This window comes from Rhinoderma darwinii, chromosome 5 (genome assembly GCF_050947455.1).
Source record: "Rhinoderma darwinii isolate aRhiDar2 chromosome 5, aRhiDar2.hap1, whole genome shotgun sequence".
NCBI classification, from domain to species: Eukaryota; Metazoa; Chordata; class Amphibia; order Anura; family Rhinodermatidae; genus Rhinoderma; species Rhinoderma darwinii.
Window position 1 is genome coordinate 231,294,976 of NC_134691.1, and position 22,329 is coordinate 231,317,304.

Here is a 22,329-nt window from a genome sequence, read left to right on the forward strand (position 1 = left end):
TGGGCCCAGGCAGTGTTGGTCAGTGCTGCTCAGCAGGCAGCACTGGACTGGACTGGATTACAGCTGATACAAGGTGTGAAGGAACAAGGGGTGGCTGTGGGCATGCACTTGCTGCCGCTGCCAGTGTTTATCTGCATGGCAGCAGGGCATTTGGGCGTTGCCAGGAAGGCATTTTTATGTAGATTCCTCCTCTTTCAGCACTGCATTGTGGTGCAAGCAAAAGAAGCAAATCCTGTCTGGCTTCCTCTCCGGCCTTTATTCACCTCCCGTGTAGCTGTGAGTGTGTGAGCCTGCAGGGCCCCATGGAATTGCCTAGAAGTAGGCTGAATCGCTGCAAGGGCTGAACAGCAGTATCGGGCAGGCTCGGGCAACGCGCGGCCCGTTCGGGTTATCGCTTCTCGGCCTTTTGGCTAAGATCAAGTGTAGTATCTGTTCTTATCAGTTTAATATCTGATACGTCCCCTATCTGGGGACCATATATTAACCGGTTAAGGACTAGGCTGTTTTACAGCTAAATGACCAGAGCAAATTTCACAATTTTGCTATGCGCTTCTTTACATGACTATAACTCAGCAGGTGAATAAAGTTCATCTTTGAATTTTACACTCTTTTTAAAGGACAGATAGGGCTTTGTTTTAGTGGCATTTGTCAGTATATATCATTTTTTTTTTTTTCACTAAAGTGGGCAAAATTGGAAAAAAATGCAAGAATTTAACAATTGCGTCGGTTTATGCTAGCATTTTTCACACACGGTATGAACCACGGCCAAAATTAATCTCCTTTCACATTCTTCCACTTCTCCCGTGCATGGGGATACCAAATATGTGAGCCTTATTCACTGTGCGGGCATGTGCCAGGGCTTGGCATAAAAGGAGGCTTTTTGGCCTTTTCGGTCCAGGAATTTTGCATTTGATTTTAGAGCCGTATACTGTTTTCTGGGGGGCCTAATGCTGCTGAAACATTAGAAACACCCCATAAATGACTTCATTCACACAAGTAGACCCCACAAGGTTTCCTTCAAGGGGTTTATCATATTTTTAGCAAGTCCAGTTTTCTTCTGAAAGTTTCTTGAATAAGATGGAACAAAATAAAATCAGCACTTTTTTAGCAAATGCGTCAGTTTAGGCTAGTATTTTTCACACACGGTATAGACCACGGACAAAATTCATCTCCTTTCACGTTCTTCCACTTCTCCCGTGCATGGGGATACCAAATATGTGTGCCTTATTCACTGTGCGGGCATGTGCCAGGGCTTGGCATAAAAGGAGGCTTTTCGGTCCAGGAATTTTGCATTTGATTTTAAAACCCCATACTGTTTTCTGGGGGGCCTAATGCTGCTGAAACATTAGAAACACCCCATAAATGACTTCATTCACACAAGTAGACCCCACAAGGTTTCCTTCAAGGGGTTTATCATATTTTTAGACAGTCCAGTTTTCTTCTGAAAGTTTCTTGAATAAGATGGAACAAAATAAAATCAGCACTTTTTTAGCAAATGCGTCAGTTTAGGCTAGTATTTTTCACACACGGTATAGACCACGGACAAAATTCATCTCCTTTCACGTTCTTCCACTTCTCCCGTGCATGGGGATACCAAATATGTGTGCCTTATTCACTGTGCGGGCATGTGCCAGGGCTTGGCATAAAAGGAGGCTTTTTGGCCTTTTCGGTCCAGGAATTTTGCATTTGATTTTAGAGCCGCATACTGTTTTCTGGGGGGCCTAATGCTGCTGAAACATTAGAAACACCCTATAAATGACTTAATTCACACAAGTAGACCCCACAAGGTTTCCTTCAAGGGGTTTATCATATTTTTAGCAAGTCCAGTTTTCTTCTGAAAGTTTCTTGAATAAGATGGAACAAAATAAAATCAGCACTTTTTTAGCAAATGCGTCAGTTTAGGCTAGTATTTTTCACACACGGTATAGACCACGGACAAAATTCATCTCCTTTCACGTTCTTCCACTTCTCCCGTGCATGGGGATACCAAATATGTGTGCCTTATTCACTGTGCGGGCATGTGCCAGGGCTTGGCATAAAAGGAGGCTTTTTGGCCTTTTCGGTCCAGGAATTTTGCATTTGATTTTAGAGCCGCATACTGTTTTCTGGGGGGCCTAATGCTGCTGAAACATTAGAAACACCCCATAAATGACTTCATTCACACAAGTAGACCCCACAAGGTTTCCTTCAAGGGGTTTATCATATTTTTAGCAAGTCCAGTTTTCTTCTGAAAGTTTCTTGAATAAGATGGAACAAAATAAAATCAGCACTTTTTTAGCAAATGCGTCAGTTTAGGCTAGTATTTTTCACACACGGTATAGACCACGGACAAAATTAATCTCCTTTCACGTTCTTCCACTTCTCCCGTGCATGGGGATACCAAATATGTGTGCCTTATTCACTGTGCGGGCATGTGCCAGGGCTTGGCATAAAAGGAGGCTTTTTGGTCCAGGAATTCTGCATTTGATTTTAGAGCCGCATACTGTTTTCTGGGGGGTGTAATGCTGCTGAAACATTAGAAACACCCCATAAATGACTTCATTCACACAAGTAGACCCCACAAGGTTTCCTTCAAGGGGTTTATCATATTTTTAGACAGTCCAGTTTTCTTCTGAAAGTTTCTTGAATAAGATGGATCAAAATAAAATTAGCACTTTTTAGCAAATGCGTAAGTTTATACCAGCATTTTTCACACACGGTATAGACCACGGTCAAAATTAATCTCCGTTCACATTCTGCCACTTCTCCCGTGCATGGGGATACCAAATATGTGGCCTTATTTATCACATAGAGATGTAGGAGGGCGGAGGATAGAAGAAGATTATTTCACAAATCGCTTTTTTTCAAAGCTGGTTTTACAAAACTCAACAGAGTTTCTATAACACTTCCAAAATATCTGCTCTTGAAGCAGAAATCCCAAAATATTCATCTAGGGGTATAATGGGAATTTATTTTTTGGGGTTTTCTAAAATAAGAAATTTCAGGTTAATGCAAATGGAGCTCTCCAGCAGATGAACTTTAGAAAACATCAAACATGACATCCACCCCCCACCCATTCCCTCCCTCACCCTTGGAGTAAAATCAGGGGAAAAATAAAAACGTAATGTAGGGCAAATATATTTTCAACAAATTAACTAAAATCTAATAATTCAGAACAGTGTGGTATTTTTTAAAACATGGCTCAATGCACAGGCCTGGTTGTGAGGGACATGAGGGACAGAAATATCGGGAATCTTTGCGGTGCCCGTCTTTTCTGCAGACGCGGCACTTTTTCTGGGGGTTGCTTCTGGTTGCTGTTGGGGGAATCCGACTGATGAAGTGTCTTTCAGTCAGTCGCGTGACATCCTCAGACTGGGGGCATTCTCGGGTGTCCTGAACATCAAAAATGAGGCCTTCAATAATTTTTTCCTGGAAATCCAGGTATGTGTCTCTGCCTCTGTTTTTTTTATAGAGCACAAATGAGTTGTGGATGGCCACCTGTAACAAATAAATGGCCACCTTTTTGTACCAGGTTTTAGTTTTGTGTTTTACTAAATAGGGCTGTAAAACCTGGTCGCTTAAATCCACCCCCCCCATGTACTTGTTATATTCGGACACGCTCACTGGTTTGTGCTTGTCCGATGTTGCCCCTCTTTCCCTCACTGCCACTGTTCCTGCGGTATGAATCGTGCTTAGCACATACACATCTTTGCGATCCCTGAACTTGACCGCCAGCAATTCTTCAGATGCATAAGCACAGGAGTCCCCCTTTACCATGCGCTTCCCCACTAATTGCTGTGGAAAACCAATTCGGTTTTTGCGCATGGTACCACATGCCCCAGTCCTTGCAACATGCAAATGCCTAAACAGGGGCACACTGGAATAAAAATTATCACAGTACAGGTGGTACCCCTTGTGAAGCAGAGGCTGCATTATCTCCCACACAATCTTACTGCTGGTGGAAAGATCAGGGGGGCATCCAGGAACATTTATTGTGCGGTCCCGCCCTTCATAAATCCTGAAGGCGGTGGTATATCCTGACCCGCTTTCACACAATTTGTAGAGCTTAACGCCATATCTTGCCCTTTTGGAAGGTAGATATTGGCGAAAGCTAAGTCTGCCATGAAAGTTGAGGAGGGATTCGTCCACACTTACATTCTGCTCAGGGGTGTAGAGTTGCAGAAATAAATTATTCAGGGAATTTATTAGCGGTCTTATTTTGAACAACCGATCCCGGTTTGCATCGGTACTTGGGGGGGCCTGTGCGTTGTCATTGAAGTGGAGGAACCTCATTATTGTCTCATAACGAGACCTGGGCATTACTGCAGAATATACTGGGGTAGCTTGGGCGGGTCTTGTTGACCAGTAAGACCTAATGGAGGGCTTTTTGACAATACCCATATTTAGGGTGAGCCCCAAAAAATTTTTTAATTCCTGCAAATTGGTGGACGTCCAATCTCTGGCATGGGTGGATGAAGGTTTCTGCCTTATATATTGCGTGGCATATAAATTTGTTTCGTGGACAATCTGATTTAGGATGTCGTCCGTTATAAATAAATGGAAGTAATCCATTTGGACAAAATTTGTATTGTCCACGGTTATGCCAGGAGTGGCCGTAAATCCGTGGATTCTAGGCCCAAAAGATGGGGCAGGTGCCCATACAAGAGCCTGGACTGGAGGGACCAGGCTGTCCCGTGCTACAGCGCTACTTGGCCCTGCGCTTTCATGTTCTGCAGTTTCGACTGCATCAGGGACAACGTCCCCTGAAGATGAACCTGAAGTGACGCTGTCATCGTCACTACCTAAAACAGGTTCCATCTCGGACGCCATCTCTGATGCGGTCTCCGACTCAGACCACAGCATGGCGTATGCCTCCTCGGCGCTAAACAACTTCCTCGCCATAACGTAACTAACACTAACTAAACAAATTTTTTTTTTTTTTTTTTATAAAACACACAAACTAACTGCTATATATATCTACACTACCGCTAACAAAAAAATAAACCGCTGTTGCTATATATATTATATATATGTGGATATATATAGAATTATATACTCCCTACCTGCCTATTCTAATAGAATAAAAGAAAGAAAGGTAGATAGATAGAAAAAAAGATAGATGGATAGATAGATTGTATAGATAGATAGAAATCTATCTATACAGAGAATGTTTTAGTGTAACTGTATTTTTTTTCACTGTATTCTTCTGGCAGCAATTCTCTCGAGTCTCTTCTTCTCCTCAAACTGAAACAATGTTTGAGGAGAAGAAAAGAGGCAGGAGATTTACTGCCAGAAAAGTCAAAATAAAACAAATGTGGTCGCTGTGATAGGTTTTCACAGCGACCACATGATCAGGGACCATCAGATTGGTCCCTGATACTCTGCCCAGTGCCCAGAGCTGTTGGTAACAGCGAGGGCACAGGGCTGTGTGCACGCGAACGCGTGCACACTGTTTTCTATGCAGAAATGCATGTGATCGCTGTGATTGGTTGTCACAGCGATCACATGTTCAGGGGCCAAAAGATTGACCCCTGACATTCTGCCCAGTGCCCATGGCTGTTAGTAACAGCCAGGGCACAGAGCTGTGTGCACGCGATCGCGCGTGCACAGTCTCTGAAGTGCGGCCGTATATATACTATACGCCGGACTTTAGAGACCCTGACTGCTGGCCGTATATTTACGGACAGCGGTCGGGAACCTGTTAAATGGATTTTTAGAACAGGGAGATGGAAATAGAGCTTGCTCTGTCCACTCCACGCATTGACCTGGTATTGCAGTATTTCCAGGACCGGTGCACCCTTTCCTTATGTGTTGACTAAAATCAGATTCCAAAAGTGTTTTTTGTGTTTGCCATTGTTTCTGTCTTTCTGAAGGGATCTCCCCTTTTAATCCCATTATTTCAACACCTGTTGGACAATGCATGAGTGATAATGAGCTAATTGATTAAATGCAATTAATGAATACATTGCCACCTCTTGTTTTGTGTCGTCTGTGTGTCTGTGTTTCCGGCATTTCACATTGGAACAGCTCATTCACCTTCCTTGTCTTCTCTCCGCCCTCCCTTTTAGGTAAGTTAAAGAGCTGCACCTGAGCCAGCCACTGATTGATGCAGCACCACAGTCAAATAGTGGAGTGGAGTAGGGGAACAGCAAACAGCCATTAAAGCCGCCCGCCCGCCCGCCACAATGGACCTACCTGTGTACACTAGATGGATGTGATGGAATGTACTGTCGTCCCTACATTTCAAGAAGGAGTAAGAATTGCAGTTGCAACAAAGCCTTGCTTGCCTACAAAGAGAGCAGCAATTTGGATTTGTTACTATGTTACCTAGAAGAATAACAAACTGTGCAAGGATGGAGGTTGTAGGAGCAAGGAGAAGTTGTCTGTAAAGTTGGTGGATGCTTATTTTCCATTTTGCAGTCCCTTGTCTCCCTCTTGTGGCCTCCTGGAGGCAACTAGCTGTGCAAAAAAAGACAGCCTGGCGGCCGGCTGTTGCAGTGTTGCCCTCTCAGGCAACACTGAGTGACTGACTGAGCCGCACCGTCTTATATAAAGTTCAGACGGAACTTTGCACGTGTCATAGTGGAGCCCTGAGGAGCCAGAGCCAGCTTTCTGACATCATAATGGGGCCTCAGAGAAAAAAGCCTGGGCCCAGGCAGTGTTGGTCAGTGCTGCTCAGCAGGCAGCACTGGACTGGACTGGATTACAGCTGATACAAGGTGTGAAGGAACAAGGGGTGGCTGTGGGCATGCACTTGCTGCCGCTGCCAGTGTTTATCTGCATGGCAGCAGGGCATTTGGGCGTTGCCAGGAAGGCGTTTTTATGTAGATTCCTCCTCTTTCAGCACTGCATTGTGGTGCAAGCAAAAGAAGCAAATCCTGTCTGGCTTCCTCTCCGGCCTTTATTCACCTCCCGTGTAGCTGTGAGTGTGTGAGCCTGCAGGGCCCCATGGAATTGCCTAGAAGTAGGCTGAATCGCTGCAAGGGCTGAACAGCAGTATCGGGCAGGCTCGGGCAACGCGCGGCCCGTTCGGGTTATCGCTTCTCGGCCTTTTGGCTAAGATCAAGTGTAGTATCTGTTCTTATCAGTTTAATATCTGATACGTCCCCTATCTGGGGACCATATATTAAATGTATTTTTAGAACAGGGAGATGGAAATAGAGCTTGCTCTGTCCACTCCACGCATTGACCTGGTATTGCAGTATTTCCAGGACCGGTGCACCCTTTCCTTATGTGTTGACTAAAATCAGATTCCAAAAGTGTTTTTTGTGTTTGCCATTGTTTCTGTCTTTCTGAAGGGATCTCCCCTTTTAATCCCATTATTTCAACACCTGTTGGACAATGCATGAGTGATAATGAGCTAATTGATTAAATGCAATTAATGAATACATTGCCACCTCTTGTTTTGTGTCGCAGGTGTGTCTGTGTTTCCGGCATTTCACATTGGAACAGCTCATTCACCTTCCTTGTCTTCTCTCCGCCCTCCCTTTTAGGTAAGTTAAAGAGCTGCACCTGAGCCAGCCACTGATTGATGCAGCACCACAGTCAAATAGTGGAGTGGAGTAGGGGAACAGCAAACAGCCATTAAAGCCGCCCGCCCGCCGGCCTGCCCGCCCGCCCGCCACAATGGACCTACCTGTGTACACTAGATGGATGTGATGGAATGTACTGTCGTCCCTACATTTCAAGAAGGAGTAAGAATTGCAGTTGCAACAAAGCCTTGCTTGCCTACAAAGAGAGCAGCAATTTGGATTTGTTACTATGTTACCTAGAAGAATAACAAACTGTGCAAGGATGGAGGTTGTAGGAGCAAGGAGAAGTTGTCTGTAAAGTTGGTGGATGCTTATTTTCCATTTTGCAGTCCCTTGTCTCCCTCTTGTGGCCTCCTGGAGGCAACTAGCTGTGCAAAAAAAGACAGCCTGGCGGCCGGCTGTTGCAGTGTTGCCCTCTCAGGCAACACTGAGTGACTGACTGAGCCGCACCGTCTTATATAAAGTTCAGACGGAACTTTGCACGTGTCATAGTGGAGCCCTGAGGAGCCAGAGCCAGCTTTCTGACATCATAATGGGGCCTCAGAGATAAAAGCCTGGGCCCAGGCAGTGTTGGTCAGTGCTGCTCAGCAGGCAGCACTGGACTGGACTGGATTACAGCTGATACAAGGTGTGAAGGAACAAGGGGTGGCTGTGGGCATGCACTTGCTGCCGCTGCCAGTGTTTATCTGCATGGCAGCAGGGCATTTGGGCGTTGCCAGGAAGCCGTTTTTATGTAGATTCCTCCTCTTTCAGCACTGCATTGTGGTGCAAGCAAAAGAAGCAAATCCTGTCTGGCTTCCTCTCCGGCCTTTATTCACCTCCCGTGTAGCTGTGAGTGTGTGAGCCTGCAGGGCCCCATGGAATTGCCTAGAAGTAGGCTGAATCGCTGCAAGGGCTGAACAGCAGTATCGGGCAGGCTCGGGCAACGCGCGGCCCGTTCGGGTTATCGCTTCTCGGCCTTTTGGCTAAGATCAAGTGTAGTATCTGTTCTTATCAGTTTAATATCTGATACGTCCCCTATCTGGGAACCATATATTAAATGTATTTTTAGAACAGGGAGATGGAAATAGAGCTTGCTCTGTCCACTCCACGCATTGACCTGGTATTGCAGTATTTCCAGGACCGGTGCACCCTTTCCTTATGTGTTGACTAAAATCAGATTCCAAAAGTGTTTTTTGTGTTTGCCATTGTTTCTGTCTTTCTGAAGGGATCTCCCCTTTTAATCCCATTATTTCAACACCTGTTGGACAATGCATGAGTGATAATGAGCTAATTGATTAAATGCAATTAATGAATACATTGCCACCTCTTGTTTTGTGTCGTCTGTGTGTCTGTGTTTCCGGCATTTCACATTGGAACAGCTCATTCACCTTCCTTGTCTTCTCTCCGCCCTCCCTTTTAGGTAAGTTAAAGAGCTGCACCTGAGCCAGCCACTGATTGATGCAGCACCACAGTCAAATAGTGGAGTGGAGTAGGGGAACAGCAAACAGCCATTAAAGCCGCCCGCCCGCCGGCCCGCCCGCCCGCCCGCCACAATGGACCTACCTGTGTACACTAGATGGATGTGATGGAATGTACTGTCGTCCCTACATTTCAAGAAGGAGTAAGAATTGCAGTTGCAACAAAGCCTTGCTTGCCTACAAAGAGAGCAGCAATTTGGATTTGTTACTATGTTACCTAGAAGAATAACAAACTGTGCAAGGATGGAGGTTGTAGGAGCAAGGAGAAGTTGTCTGTAAAGTTGGTGGATGCTTATTTTCCATTTTGCAGTCCCTTGTCTCCCTCTTGTGGCCTCCTGGAGGCAACTAGCTGTGCAAAAAAAGACAGCCTGGCGGCCGGCTGTTGCAGTGTTGCCCTCTCAGGCAACACTGAGTGACTGACTGAGCCGCACCGTCTTATATAAAGTTCAGACGGAACTTTGCACGTGTCATAGTGGAGCCCTGAGGAGCCAGAGCCAGCTTTCTGACATCATAATGGGGCCTCAGAGAAAAAAGCCTGGGCCCAGGCAGTGTTGGTCAGTGCTGCTCAGCAGGCAGCACTGGACTGGACTGGATTACAGCTGATACAAGGTGTGAAGGAACAAGGGGTGGCTGTGGGCATGCACTTGCTGCCGCTGCCAGTGTTTATCTGCATGGCAGCAGGGCATTTGGGCGTTGCCAGGAAGGCGTTTTTATGTAGATTCCTCCTCTTTCAGCACTGCATTGTGGTGCAAGCAAAAGAAGCAAATCCTGTCTGGCTTCCTCTCCGGCCTTTATTCACCTCCCGTGTAGCTGTGAGTGTGTGAGCCTGCAGGGCCCCATGGAATTGCCTAGAAGTAGGCTGAATCGCTGCAAGGGCTGAACAGCAGTATCGGGCAGGCTCGGGCAACGCGCGGCCCGTTCGGGTTATCGCTTCTCGGCCTTTTGGCTAAGATCAAGTGTAGTACTTTAGGGTATTGCCTTGTTTCTTGGTCAGGAGGTGCCCTGGTACCCTTTTCCTTGGCCTGGGGGGATCGTCTCTTTTACAAGAGACTTCACCCCTCTGTTGCTATTGGGGAGGAGGATTAGTCCAGGGCAACGGGGAGCGATCACTTGCCTGGCATCTAGGTGCTGAAGGTACTATCTTTGGATATCGTTGGCTTTTGTTGCGGCAGGATGGAGGAAGTCCCTGACTACATGCGTACTCGGAATGCTGTTCGTTTTACGATGGAGGAATCTGGAGGACAAAGCAGAGACTTGGAATTCCTAACGAAGGTACTCTTGCTTGATCTTTTCCAGTTGGAGAGACAATGGATATTGTCTGTAATGGACTATCCAAGAAGAGGATGTTTCGATGTCACTTTTTGTACAGAGGACATTTATCTGGATTTTCTGGACACTTTAAAGAAGAAGAAACAGGATCCAAGACTGGTTGGTGTGATTGTAACACCACACTTTGCTCCTAGCAAAAAGTTGGTGATTGTTAAAATGTTTTCACCCTATGTGTGTAAAGACGATATAATATGCTTTCTCACTAAGTTCTGTGAGGAGGTGGTGGAGAAGGGTAAGGTCTTTAATCCGTTTGGATTCTGGACAGGTAAATGGAAATTCCTGTGTAAGTTTAAGGCAGTTGGAGAGGCTGGAAACTTATTGCTTCCTCCAGCACGCTTTAAAATTGGCAGTGCAAGTGGGAATCTGTATTTCTTTGGAATGGGGATTTTTTGCCACAATTGTAAAGAGTATGGGCATGAGAAGGAGAATTGTGGAAAAATAATTTGTACAAAATGTTTTAAGGAAGGTCATAAGTATAATGATTGTGAGAAGGGCAAAGTGTGTAACATGTGTAGAGAAGAAGGGCATGTGTTTAAAAATTGTCCAAAAAAAAGTAAAAGTGAAGCAAAGGAGGAGAGTAAGAAGACAGTTAAAAGAAAGGAAGTGATAGTTAACAGAAAGGAAGAGAAAGTTAGCCCACAAAAAGAGGATAAGCCACAGAAAAAGGGAGGAGCGGGGAAAAGTGTTGAGGTTAAAAAAAGTGATGAAACAAAAAGGAGAAAAATTGTGGAACAAAATGTAGTTTCAGATGAAGATAGAGCAGAAAGAGACAAACTAGTAAAAGACGTGGAGGGATTAAGAGATAAAATTAATTTTGAGAAGGTTCGGAGGCGGGTACGAACCTGTTTAAGAGGGAATATACCAGATTTTCTGGAAAGATATAAAGTGCCAACCTGGTTGGCATGTATTGTAAATTTGGAATGGGACGGTCAAGATCTTCGAGAACATCTTGTGGATATGCTTGGTGTAATCGCTGTAAGAAACGGTTTGTTTTATTAATTTTACTTTAAAAAAAAAAAAAAAAAAGAGAGAGAAATAAAAATTATATTTGGTTTTTTCATAATGATGATCAAGTCTTTAAATTTGAAGTTTAAAATTTAACTCGAGACGGATCTGAGTGGAAACCTTATCTGTTCTTATCAGTTTAATATCTGATACGTCCCCTATCTGGGGACCATATATTAAATGGATTTTTAGAACAGGGAGATGGAAATAGAGCTTGCTCTGTCCACTCCACGCATTGACCTGGTATAGAAGAGGCTGGACGCAGCCGCAGGGTGAAGGGAAGCCGACATGACCGTCCTGGTAGGGAAAGGGTTAATTAGGTGAGGGAGAGTTGGAAGGAGCTGAAGGAGGGACGGGGAGGAGTTAAGGGGGACGGGGGGCCGTTACTGCGCTTCCCGCTGTTTCTCGGCATTGAGCCGGAAGCAGCGGGAGAAGTAACATAGAAGCAAGTAAGCTCCCCGTTGCCCGTGCTTTTAGAGATGGCAGAAGCCCTCATGTTAGAGCGGCTGCGTGCCGCTGCTGTGCACCACGGTCCCGGATGGCTAGAGGAGACCGTGGCTGCAATAACGAGGATCCCGGACGCCGTTTCGCCACGTCGGGCACGGCGTTCGGGGTCTGTTGAAAAGGACAGGCTCCCCTCCCCCGGCCCCCTTACGAGCATGGCTATGGCGGCGGGGGGGGAGTCGGCAACAACCGCTCCTGCGCTGGGCAGGCAGAGAGCGGTGCCAGGGGTGACGGCGACGCAGGCTGGGTCGACCCGTCCCTCTCGGCGGTCCCGACCTCCAGAGCGCCTCAGTCCGGAGGTAGTCCCGCGGACACGGCGTCGCAGAGGGAGCCCGATCCCGGACGCTGCAGGCCAGGCAGCTGGGAGGACCGCCCCTTCCCAGGCCCTGCGTCCTGGCAGGAATCCCAGGCCGCGACGGGGTCCGGCGGTAAGCAGGGAGTCGCAGGCTGGGCTCCCTGTCACCCCTCCCCCATCAGATGGAAGATTTGGAGGACAAGGTACGGCCGCCCCGCATGGTGATGTTCCGGCCAGGGGGCAGGCTTCGTCAGGATCGTCTAGACGGACGCCTAGATCTGCAGCGACGTCGAGGCAACAGGTCCGGTCGGAAGTCTGGGTCCCGGCGGTCGGGCGGCAGGTTGCCGGCCCATCGGTCAGCGCGTCCTCATCCCCGTTCCGAAGATGTCGTTGGGAGGGACAGTCGTCGGCGAGAGAAGAACTGGAGGAAGGTGAACTGGACGTGTATCGTCGAGGTCAGGATGGTCCGGCTGACGGGAACACAGCGCCTGTGCAGCCCGGTGAGTGTATAACTCCATCATTGTCTTATCCAGCGATTTTTATGTCGGGTGTCGGCGGGGGGGCTGCTAGCATTGCATCGGGGGCCGGTAGTGGCGCGGGCGGACGCGACGGAGCGGGTTTGGCAGACTTAGTGGGTTGCTTACGGGAGCTGGTGGGGCGCCTGGATAGGGCCGCGGCGCCGGTAGTAACGGAAGTGTCTCCTGCGGTAGTTTGGGAAGGCCCCAGGGACGTGGGATCGTTACAGGCGCGTCCTGTGGTGGCGGTTAGAGAGGCGGTCGCGGTGTCGGTACAGACCGAGGCACAGAAGGACGGCGATCGAGTGCGTATGGACGATCGTGCTCGGGGGGAGGTGTATGTTTGTTTTGAGGGTCCGTTGGGGGGCGCATTTAAAGCAGGAGGTGCGTGATCGGATCTGGAAAGACGAATATGTTGAAATTTTTTCTCTCTTGCCGCTGGCTAAATTTAATTTGGATAAGAGCAAGCGGGATGAGAGTAAAAAGGACGAGGAGGAACGGCGGCGGTATAGGCTTAGCCCGCAGACGTTCGTTAATTGGTCGCAGGCGTTCGCCATATTGGCTAGTGTGATAGGGGAAAAGGCGCCGGAAAATTGTTCGGCGTTGTTTTGTTATTTTGATGCCATTGGGGAGGCTCATAGGGCGTATGGGGGTCAGGCGTGGCTGCGATATGATGAGCAATTCCGTCAGCGGAAGGCGGTTCGGCCGGCGATTCGGTGGGACCAGAAGGATATTGCTCTCTGGTTACGGGTTACGGCTCCGGTTAGGCAGCCCTTTCCCGGGAGCGGTGGCCAGGGAGGCCAGTCTAGTCAGAGTGGACAAAGCGGCGGGGGAAAGGCGGGGTTTTGCTGGCAATTCAATGAAGGTCAGTGCAAGTTCGGGGCCACGTGCAAGTTCAAGCACGTGTGCTCCGAGTGTAATGGTGCATCACACGGGGCGGCAAAATGTCTGCGAAAAAAGAGGTCAGGGAACCAGCACGGGGCTGGTCAAGGGGGTGTCGCCGGTGAGGGTGGAAAGGATGGCCCCTTATCTAAGTGAGTATCCGGATAGGGCGGCAGCTAAGTTGCTTTATGAAGGGTTTCGTGTTGGTTTTGTTATTCCTCCGCCTCCTTATGAGGTTCCGGTTACGCGGAGGAATTTAAAATCGGCTTACTTGCATGCGGAAGTCGTGTCGGAAAAGTTGTTAAAAGAAGTTTCGTTGGGGCGCATGTCGGGGCCATTTGTTGAGTCACCGGTAAAAGATTTAGTTGTGTCCCCTTTGGGTATTGTCCCTAAACGCGAGCCCGGAAAGTTTCGTTTGATTCAACATTTATCGTATCCCAAAGGTTCGTCGGTAAATGACGGGATTGATCACGAGTTGTGTTCCGTAGTTTATACCTCATTCGATAAGGCGGTGGGGTTAGTGCGGGCTGCGGGTCCGGGGGCGCTGCTAGCAAAAACCGACATCGAGGCGGCGTTCAGGTTGTTGCCGGTCCATCCTGAAAGCCAACGGCTGTTGGGTTGTTTTTGGAATGGGGCCTTTTACGTGGATCGGTGCCTTCCGATGGGGTGTTCTCTTTCTTGTGCATACTTCGAGGCGTTTAGTAGCTTCGTGGAGTGGGTAACGAGGGGAGTATCCGGGGTCGATTCGTTGATCCATTACTTAGATGATTTTTTGTGCGTTGGCCCGGGGGGTTCGCCGGTTTGCGGTAATTTGCTTCATGCACTACAGAAGGTGGCGAGGGATTTTGGGATCCCTTTGGCGCCGGAAAAAACGGAGGGCCCGGTAGCGACGATTTGTTTCTTGGGAATCGAAATTGACTCGGTGGCAATGGAGTGTCGGCGGGCTTGTAGAATGAAGAAAATGGCGCTGAGGGAGCTTCAGTCGCTGCTGGGGAAGTTGAATTTCGCCTGCCGGATTATGCCGATGGGGAGGGTGTTTGGTAGGAGGTTGGCGGCGGCAACGGCGGGAGTGCGCGCGCCGCATCATTTTGTGCGGCTCAAGGAGGAGCACCGAGCTGATCTTCAGGTTTGGGATGACTTTTTGGGCCAGTACAATGGTCGCTCGCTATGGATGGCTCCTGCGCAGGATACGAGTGATTTGAATATTTTTACGGATGCGGCTGGGGTGGGTGGTTTTGGAGCTTACGGGGGAGGTCCGTGGTGCGCGGGTCAATGGCCGGCTAGCTGGGTGTCCAGTGGACTCACGCGGAATCTGGCCCTGCTCGAGCTGTTTCCCATCGTGGTGGCGTCTACCATTTGGGGGGACAGGCTCAGGGATAAGAAGGTCCGTTTTTACTGCGACAACATGGGGGTGGTGCTTGCCATTAATAACATCACGGCGTCCTCTCCTCCGGTAGTTCAATTGTTGCGACATTTAGTGTTGGTGTGTTTGTCATTGAACGCGTGGGTGGTGGCGGTGCATGTCCCGGGTGTTCAGAATTGTATCGCTGATGCTCTTTCTCGCTCGCAGTGGGACCGGTTTCGGCAATTGGCACCGGGAGCGGAACGTCTCGGGTTGGCGTGTCCGGAGCATCTTTGGGATCTGGTATCGGTCCCGTAGAGCAGCTGTTAAAAAGGTCTTTGGCGCGCGCGACGTGGAGTGCGTATGCTGCTTGTTGGAGGCAGTGGGAGGAGTGGGTAAGAGAGTTGGGTGACGTCAATACGGATAGAGACAGGTTGGTGGCACTTTTGTACTGGTTAGGGGACGCCTGGGAGTCGGGGTTTTCAGTAGCGAAGGTGAACCGGTTCATATCTGCGGTGGCGTTTGGGTTTAAGCTGCGGGGCTTTCGGGATGTATCGAAGGAATTTCTGGTATCGCAGGCTTTGAAGGGGTTGCGTCGAGGTAGGGTGGAGGCAGATAGTAGAAGGCCGGTGTCGTTTGCTTTGCTTAACTCGTTGGGCGGTTCATTAGCATCGGTATGTCGTTCTTCAGATGAAATGGATTTGTTTCGATTGGCTTTTTTGTTAGCGTTTTTTGGAGCATTTAGAATAGGTGAGTTGGTGTCGCCAAGTACTAAACGGGCAGGGGGGCTGAGATCTGGGGAGGTGAGCCTATTTGCAGATCGGCTAGAGGTATGGTTGCGTCGATCAAAAACTGACCAAGTAGGGAAGGGAAAACTGATAGTTTTGTTCGCTCTCCCGGGGTCGGTCATGTGCCCTGTAGAGTGCATGCGGGGTTTTACGCAAAACGGGGGGTCTCCAGATTTGCCTTTGTTACGTCATGTGGACGGGTCGTTTTTGTCCAGGTTTCAGTTTGGAGCTGTATTTAAAAAATGTTTGACGGCGGTTGGTGTTGCGGCAGGCTCATATTCATCTCATTCCTTCAGGATTGGCGCAGCAACGGAAGCGGGGCGCTGGGGGTTGGATGATGAAGGGGTGAGGCGTATTGGTCGTTGGGAGTCAAAAAGGTTTAAGTCCTATGTCCGCCCCCATATGTTATGATTGGGGTTGTTTACGCTTTACAAATGTTATATTGGTGGTGCCTCATTGTTTTTTCCGCTTCAGATTCGCCTCCTTGTCTGGTGTGGTTGATGGGTCATTCGTACGTGCACTGGGGGGCTTTGAGGGCGGACGTCCGCCCGGATGGTCGCCAGTTGCGCATTCCGCGACAGGATGCGGTTGTGCATTGGCTGGGTTTTAGAGGTATGTCGTGGAACAGGGTGTTGGCGGAATTCCAGACATATGCGCGGCTTGATAGGGTTCCGGAGGTTTTAGTGCTGCACGTGGGTGGGAATGACTTAGGAGTCCGCCCTTTTCGTGAGTTGGTGCGGGATATCAAACATGATATGTTGTGTTTGTGGGTATCTTATCCCAAGTTGGTGTTAGTGTGGTCGGACATAGTCCCAAGAAAGCATTGGCGGTTAGCTAGATCGGTGGAGAGAGTCAATAAGGCTCGCATAAAGGTTAACCGGGCGGTGTCCCGTTTTGTGGCAAAGAACGGGGGCATTTGCGTAAGGCATAGGGATTTGGAGTCAGGAGTGGGGAATTTCTGGAGAAGTGACGGGGTTCATCTGACCGAGGTTGGCATTGATCTTTGGAGCTTGGCGATAGCAGAAGGCATAGAAAGGGCGGTGGTGGTGTGGAGGAACTCACAGGCTTAAGGGGGTCAAGGCCTGTTTCGCTGTGGCGGGGGGAGTCCTTGAGGCCAGTCAGTACAAAATGGTGGGGGGGTCGCATCGGGGGTATGCGTCCCCCAAAAAAGGTACATGGTTGAAGACTTCATCGGGTGTTATCCCTTTGAAGTGGTCTTCTGGTAGAAGGTATATCACTTGAAGGCTTCATCGGGTGTTATCCCTTTGAAGTGGACTTCTAGTGGTCGGTATATCACTTGAGGGCTTCATCGGGTGTTATCCCCTTGAAGTGGACTTCTAGTGGTTGGAGCCATCTGCAGAGGTGAACGGTGCTTCCGAGCTGGTTTACGGCTGGAGGTAATTGGTGGTTTGCAGATGGCTAATTCGGTGTGTTCTTAATAAGGAACATCTGAAGGGGCTTCAAGGACTTCCTCTGCTCGGGTTAATGTTAACGTTTAATTGTTATTTATGATTCTGACCCATGTTGGGTCATGTGAATTATTAGGAGGAATTCTCTGGTGGATTCCTAACTAGTTATCCGAATGTTTCGGATTTAAATTGTTTTTATAAAACTGTGAAATTAATAAACGGCTGCTGTGGCCATTTCACATCCAACCTCGGTGTCATGTGTCTTTACTAAGTGGGGGTGGGGGGGATAGTATGGTCTAAGGTTAACACACGACTCTACCTAGGCAGGTCAAGAAGAGGCTGGACGCAGCCGCAGGGTGAAGGGAAGCCGACATGACCGTCCTGGTAAGGAAAGGGTTAATTAGGTGAGGGAGAGTTGGAAGGAGCTGAAGGAGGGACGGGGAGGAGTTAAGGGGGACGGGGGGCCGTTACTGCGCTTCCCGCTGTTTCTCGGCATTGAGCCGGAAGCAGCGGGAGGAGTAACATAGAAGCAAGTAAGCTCCCACCCTCCCACCCTTGGTTTGTTACTCCTTAGGTCTTATGTACGTCCGTCTATGAGCGTTGTGTTTTATTTGTGTGCTTATTTAACATGTTTTTCTTTTTTCCGGAGTAGGTTCTGTTGTCATGGCAGCTGGCGGGGGGAGTCCTTGAGGCCAGTCAGTACAAAATGGTGGGGGGGTCGCATCGGGGGTATGCGTCCCCCAAAAAAGGTACATGGTTGAAGACTTCATCGGGTGTTATCCCTTTGAAGTGGACTTCTAGTGGTCGGTATATCACTTGAGGGCTTCATCGAGTGTTATCCCCTTGAAGTGGACTTCTAGTGGTTGGAGCCATCTGCAGAGGTGAACGGTGCTTCCGAGCTGGTTTACGGCTGGAGGTAATTGGTGGTTTGCAGATGGCTAATTCGGTGTGTTCTTAATAAGGAACATCTGAAGGGGCTTCAAGGACTTCCTCTGCTCGGGTTAATGTTAACGTTTAATTGTTATTTATGATTCTGACCCATGTTGGGTCATGTGAATTATTAGGAGGAATTCTCTGGTGGATTCCTAACTAGTTATCCGAATGTTTCGGATTTAAATTGTTTTTATAAAACTGTGAAATTAATAAACGGCTGCTGTGGCCATTTCACATCCAACCTCGGTGTCATGTGTCTTTACTAAGTGGGGGTGGGGGGGATAGTATGGTCTAAGGTTAACACACGACTCTACCTAGGCAGGTCATGCAGTATTTCCAGGACCGGTGCACCCTTTCCTTATGTGTTGACTAAAATCAGATTCCAAAAGTGTTTTTTGTGTTTGCCATTGTTTCTGTCTTTCTGAAGGGATCTCCCCTTTTAATCCCATTATTTCAACACCTGTTGGACAATGCATGAGTGATAATGAGCTAATTGATTAAATGCAATTGATGAATACATTGCCACCTCTTGTTTTGTGTCGTCTGTGTGTCTGTGTTTCCGGCATTTCACATTGGAACAGCTCATTCACCTTCCTTGTCTTCTCTCCGCCCTCCCTTTTAGGTCAGTTAAAGAGCTGCACCTGAGCCAGCCACTGATTGATGCAGCACCACAGTCAAATAGTGGAGTGGAGTAGGGGAACAGCAAAGAGCCATTAAAGCCGCCCGCCCGCCACAATGGACCTACCTGTGTACACTAGATGGATGTGATGGAATGTACTGTCGTCCCTACATTTCAAGAAGGAGTAAGAATTGCAGTTGCAACAAAGCCTTGCTTGCCTACAAAGAGAGCAGCAATTTGGATTTGTTACTATGTTACCTAGAAGAATAACAAACTGTGCAAGGATGGAGGTTGTAGGAGCAAGGAGAAGTTGTCTGTAAAGTTGGTGGATGCTTATTTTCCATTTTGCAGTCCCTTGTCTCCCTCTTGTGGCCTCCTGGAGGCAACTAGCTGTGCAAAAAAAGACAGCCTGGCGGCCGGCTGTTGCAGTGTTGCCCTCTCAGGCAACACTGAGTGACTGACTGAGCCGCACCGTCTTATATAAAGTTCAGACGGAACTTTGCACGTGTCATAGTGGAGCCCTGAGGAGCCAGAGCCAGCTTTCTGACATCATAATGGGGCCTCAGAGATAAAAGCCTGGGCCCAGGCAGTGTTGGTCAGTGCTGCTCAGCAGGCAGCACTGGACTGGACTGGATTACAGCTGATACAAGGTGTGAAGGAACAAGGGGTGGCTGTGGGCATGCACTTGCTGCCGCTGCCAGTGTTTATCTGCATGGCAGCAGGGCATTTGGGCGTTGCCAGGAAGGCGTTTTTATGTAGATTCCTCCTCTTTCAGCACTGCATTGTGGTGCAAGCAAAAGAAGCAAATCCTGTCTGGCTTCCTCTCCGGCCTTTATTCACCTCCCGTGTAGCTGTGAGTGTGTGAGCCTGCAGGGCCCCATGGAATTGCCTAGAAGTAGGCTGAATCGCTGCAAGGGCTGAACAGCAGTATCGGGCAGGCTCGGGCAACGCGCGGCCCGTTCGGGTTATCGCTTCTCGGCCTTTTGGCTAAGATCAAGTGTAGTATCTGTTCTTATCAGTTTAATATCTGATACGTCCCCTATCTGGGGACCATATATTAAATGGATTTTTAGAACAGGGAGATGGAAATAGAGCTTGCTCTGTCCACTCCACGCATTGACCTGGTATTGCAGTATTTCCAGGACCGGTGCACCCTTTCCTTATGTGTTGACTAAAATCAGATTCCAAAAGTGTTTTTTGTGTTTGCCATTGTTTCTGTCTTTCTGAAGGGATCTCCCCTTTTAATCCCATTATTTCAACACCTGTTGGACAATGCATGAGTGATAATGAGCTAATTGATTAAATGCAATTAATGAATACATTGCCACCTCTTGTTTTGTGTTGTCTGTGTGTCTGTGTTTCCGGCATTTCACATTGGAACAGCTCATTCACCTTCCTTGTCTTCTCTCCGCCCTCCCTTTTAGGTAAGTTAAAGAGCTGCACCTGAGCCAGCCACTGATTGATGCAGCACCACAGTCAAATAGTGGAGTGGAGTAGGGGAACAGCAAACAGCCATTAAAGCCGCCCGCCCGCCCGCCCGCCCGCCACAATGGACCTACCTGTGTACACTAGATGGATGTGATGGAATGTACTGTCGTCCCTACATTTCAAGAAGGAGTAAGAATTGCAGTTGCAACAAAGCCTTGCTTGCCTACAAAGAGAGCAGCAATTTGGATTTGTTACTATGTTACCTAGAAGAATAACAAACTGTGCAAGGATGGAGGTTGTAGGAGCAAGGAGAAGTTGTCTGTAAAGTTGGTGGATGCTTATTTTCCATTTTGCAGTCCCTTGTCTCCCTCTTGTGGCCTCCTGGAGGCAACTAGCTGTGCAAAAAAAGACAGCCTGGCGGCCGGCTGTTGCAGTGTTGCCCTCTCAGGCAACACTGAGTGACTGACTGAGCCGCACCGTCTTATATAAAGTTCAGACGGAACTTTGCACGTGTCATAGTGGAGCCCTGAGGAGCCAGAGCCAGCTTTCTGACATCATAATGGGGCCTCAGAGATAAAAGCCTGGGCCCAGGCAGTGTTGGTCAGTGCTGCTCAGCAGGCAGCACTGGACTGGACTGGATTACAGCTGATACAAGGTGTGAAGGAACAAGGGGTGGCTGTGGGCATGCACTTGCTGCCGCTGCCAGTGTTTATCTGCATGGCAGCAGGGCATTTGGGCGTTGCCAGGAAGGCGTTTTTATGTAGATTCCTCCTCTTTCAGCACTGCATTGTGGTGCAAGCAAAAGAAGCAAATCCTGTCTGGCTTCCTCTCCGGCCTTTATTCACCTCCCGTGTAGCTGTGAGTGTGTGAGCCTGCAGGGCCCCATGGAATTGCCTAGAAGTAGGCTGAATCGCTGCAAGGGCTGAACAGCAGTATCGGGCAGGCTCGGGCAACGCGCGGCCCGTTCGGGTTATCGCTTCTCGGCCTTTTGGCTAAGATCAAGTGTAGTATCTGTTCTTATCAGTTTAATATCTGATACGTCCCCTATCTGGGGACCATATATTAAATGGATTTTTAGAACAGGGAGATGGAAATAGAGCTTGCTCTGTCCACTCCACGCATTGACCTGGTATTGCAGTATTTCCAGGACCGGTGCACCCTTTCCTTATGTGTTGACTAAAATCAGATTCCAAAAGTGTTTTTTGTGTTTGCCATTGTTTCTGTCTTTCTGAAGGGATCTCCCCTTTTAATCCCATTATTTCAACACCTGTTGGACAATGCATGAGTGATAATGAGCTAATTGATTAAATGCAATTAATGAATACATTGCCACCTCTTGTTTTGTGTCGTCTGTGTGTCTGTGTTTCCGGCATTTCACATTGGAACAGCTCATTCACCTTCCTTGTCTTCTCTCTGCCCTCCCTTTTAGGTAAGTTAAAGAGCTGCACCTGAGCCAGCCACTGATTGATGCAGCACCACAGTCAAATAGTGGAGTGGAGTAGGGGAACAGCAAACAGCCATTAAAGCCGCCCGCCCGCCCCGCCCGCCCGCCACAATGGACCTACCTGTGTACACTAGATGGATGTGATGGAATGTACTGTCGTCCCTACATTTCAAGAACGAGTAAGAATTGCAGTTGCAACAAAGCCTTGCTTGCCTACAAAGAGAGCAGCAATTTGGATTTGTTACTATGTTACCTAGAAGAATAACAAACTGTGCAAGGATGGAGGTTGTAGGAGCAAGGAGAAGTTGTCTGTAAAGTTGGTGGATGCTTATTTTCCATTTTGCAGTCCCTTGTCTCCCTCTTGTGGCCTCCTGGAGGCAACTAGCTGTGCAAAAAAAGACAGCCTGGCGGCCGGCTGTTGCAGTGTTGCCCTCTCAGGCAACACTGAGTGACTGACTGAGCCGCACCGTCTTATATAAAGTTCAGACGGAACTTTGCACGTGTCATAGTGGAGCCCTGAGGAGCCAGAGCCAGCTTTCTGACATCATAATGGGGCCTCAGAGATAAAAGCCTGGGCCCAGGCAGTGTTGGTCAGTGCTGCTCAGCAGGCAGCACTGGACTGGACTGGATTACAGCTGATACAAGGTGTGAAGGAACAAGGGGTGGCTGTGGGCATGCACTTGCTGCCGCTGCCAGTGTTTATCTGCATGGCAGCAGGGCATTTGGGCGTTGCCAGGAAGGCGTTTTTATGTAGATTCCTCCTCTTTCAGCACTGCATTGTGGTGCAAGCAAAAGAAGCAAATCCTGTCTGGCTTCCTCTCCGGCCTTTATTCACCTCCCGTGTAGCTGTGAGTGTGTGAGCCTG

General features: G+C 48.5%; 4 non-coding genes and 4 pseudogenes across 4 annotated transcripts; all 8 read left to right on the top strand.

The window, feature by feature from the left end:
• Positions 1-390: 390 nt before the first annotated feature.
• On the top strand, positions 391-558 carry LOC142654142 (U2 spliceosomal RNA; annotated as a pseudogene).
• Positions 559-5,640: 5,082 nt separating this feature from the next.
• Positions 5,641-5,781, top strand: LOC142654479 (U2 spliceosomal RNA; annotated as a pseudogene).
• Positions 5,782-7,015: 1,234 nt separating this feature from the next.
• LOC142655139 (U2 spliceosomal RNA) lies at positions 7,016-7,206 on the top strand. Its single transcript, XR_012849429.1, has one exon. It is a non-coding gene; the product is annotated as a U2 spliceosomal RNA (small nuclear RNA).
• A 1,250-nt stretch (positions 7,207-8,456) lies between these two features.
• On the top strand, positions 8,457-8,647 carry LOC142653659 (U2 spliceosomal RNA). The gene has a single exon (XR_012848583.1). It is a non-coding gene; the product is annotated as a U2 spliceosomal RNA (small nuclear RNA).
• Positions 8,648-9,897: 1,250 nt separating this feature from the next.
• LOC142654580 (U2 spliceosomal RNA) lies at positions 9,898-10,039 on the top strand (annotated as a pseudogene).
• A 1,358-nt stretch (positions 10,040-11,397) lies between these two features.
• On the top strand, positions 11,398-11,575 carry LOC142654467 (U2 spliceosomal RNA; annotated as a pseudogene).
• A 7,984-nt stretch (positions 11,576-19,559) lies between these two features.
• On the top strand, positions 19,560-19,750 carry LOC142653252 (U2 spliceosomal RNA). Its single transcript, XR_012848190.1, has one exon. It is a non-coding gene; the product is annotated as a U2 spliceosomal RNA (small nuclear RNA).
• Positions 19,751-20,992: 1,242 nt separating this feature from the next.
• On the top strand, positions 20,993-21,183 carry LOC142653253 (U2 spliceosomal RNA). Its single transcript, XR_012848191.1, has one exon. It is a non-coding gene; the product is annotated as a U2 spliceosomal RNA (small nuclear RNA).
• Positions 21,184-22,329: the final 1,146 nt, after the last annotated feature.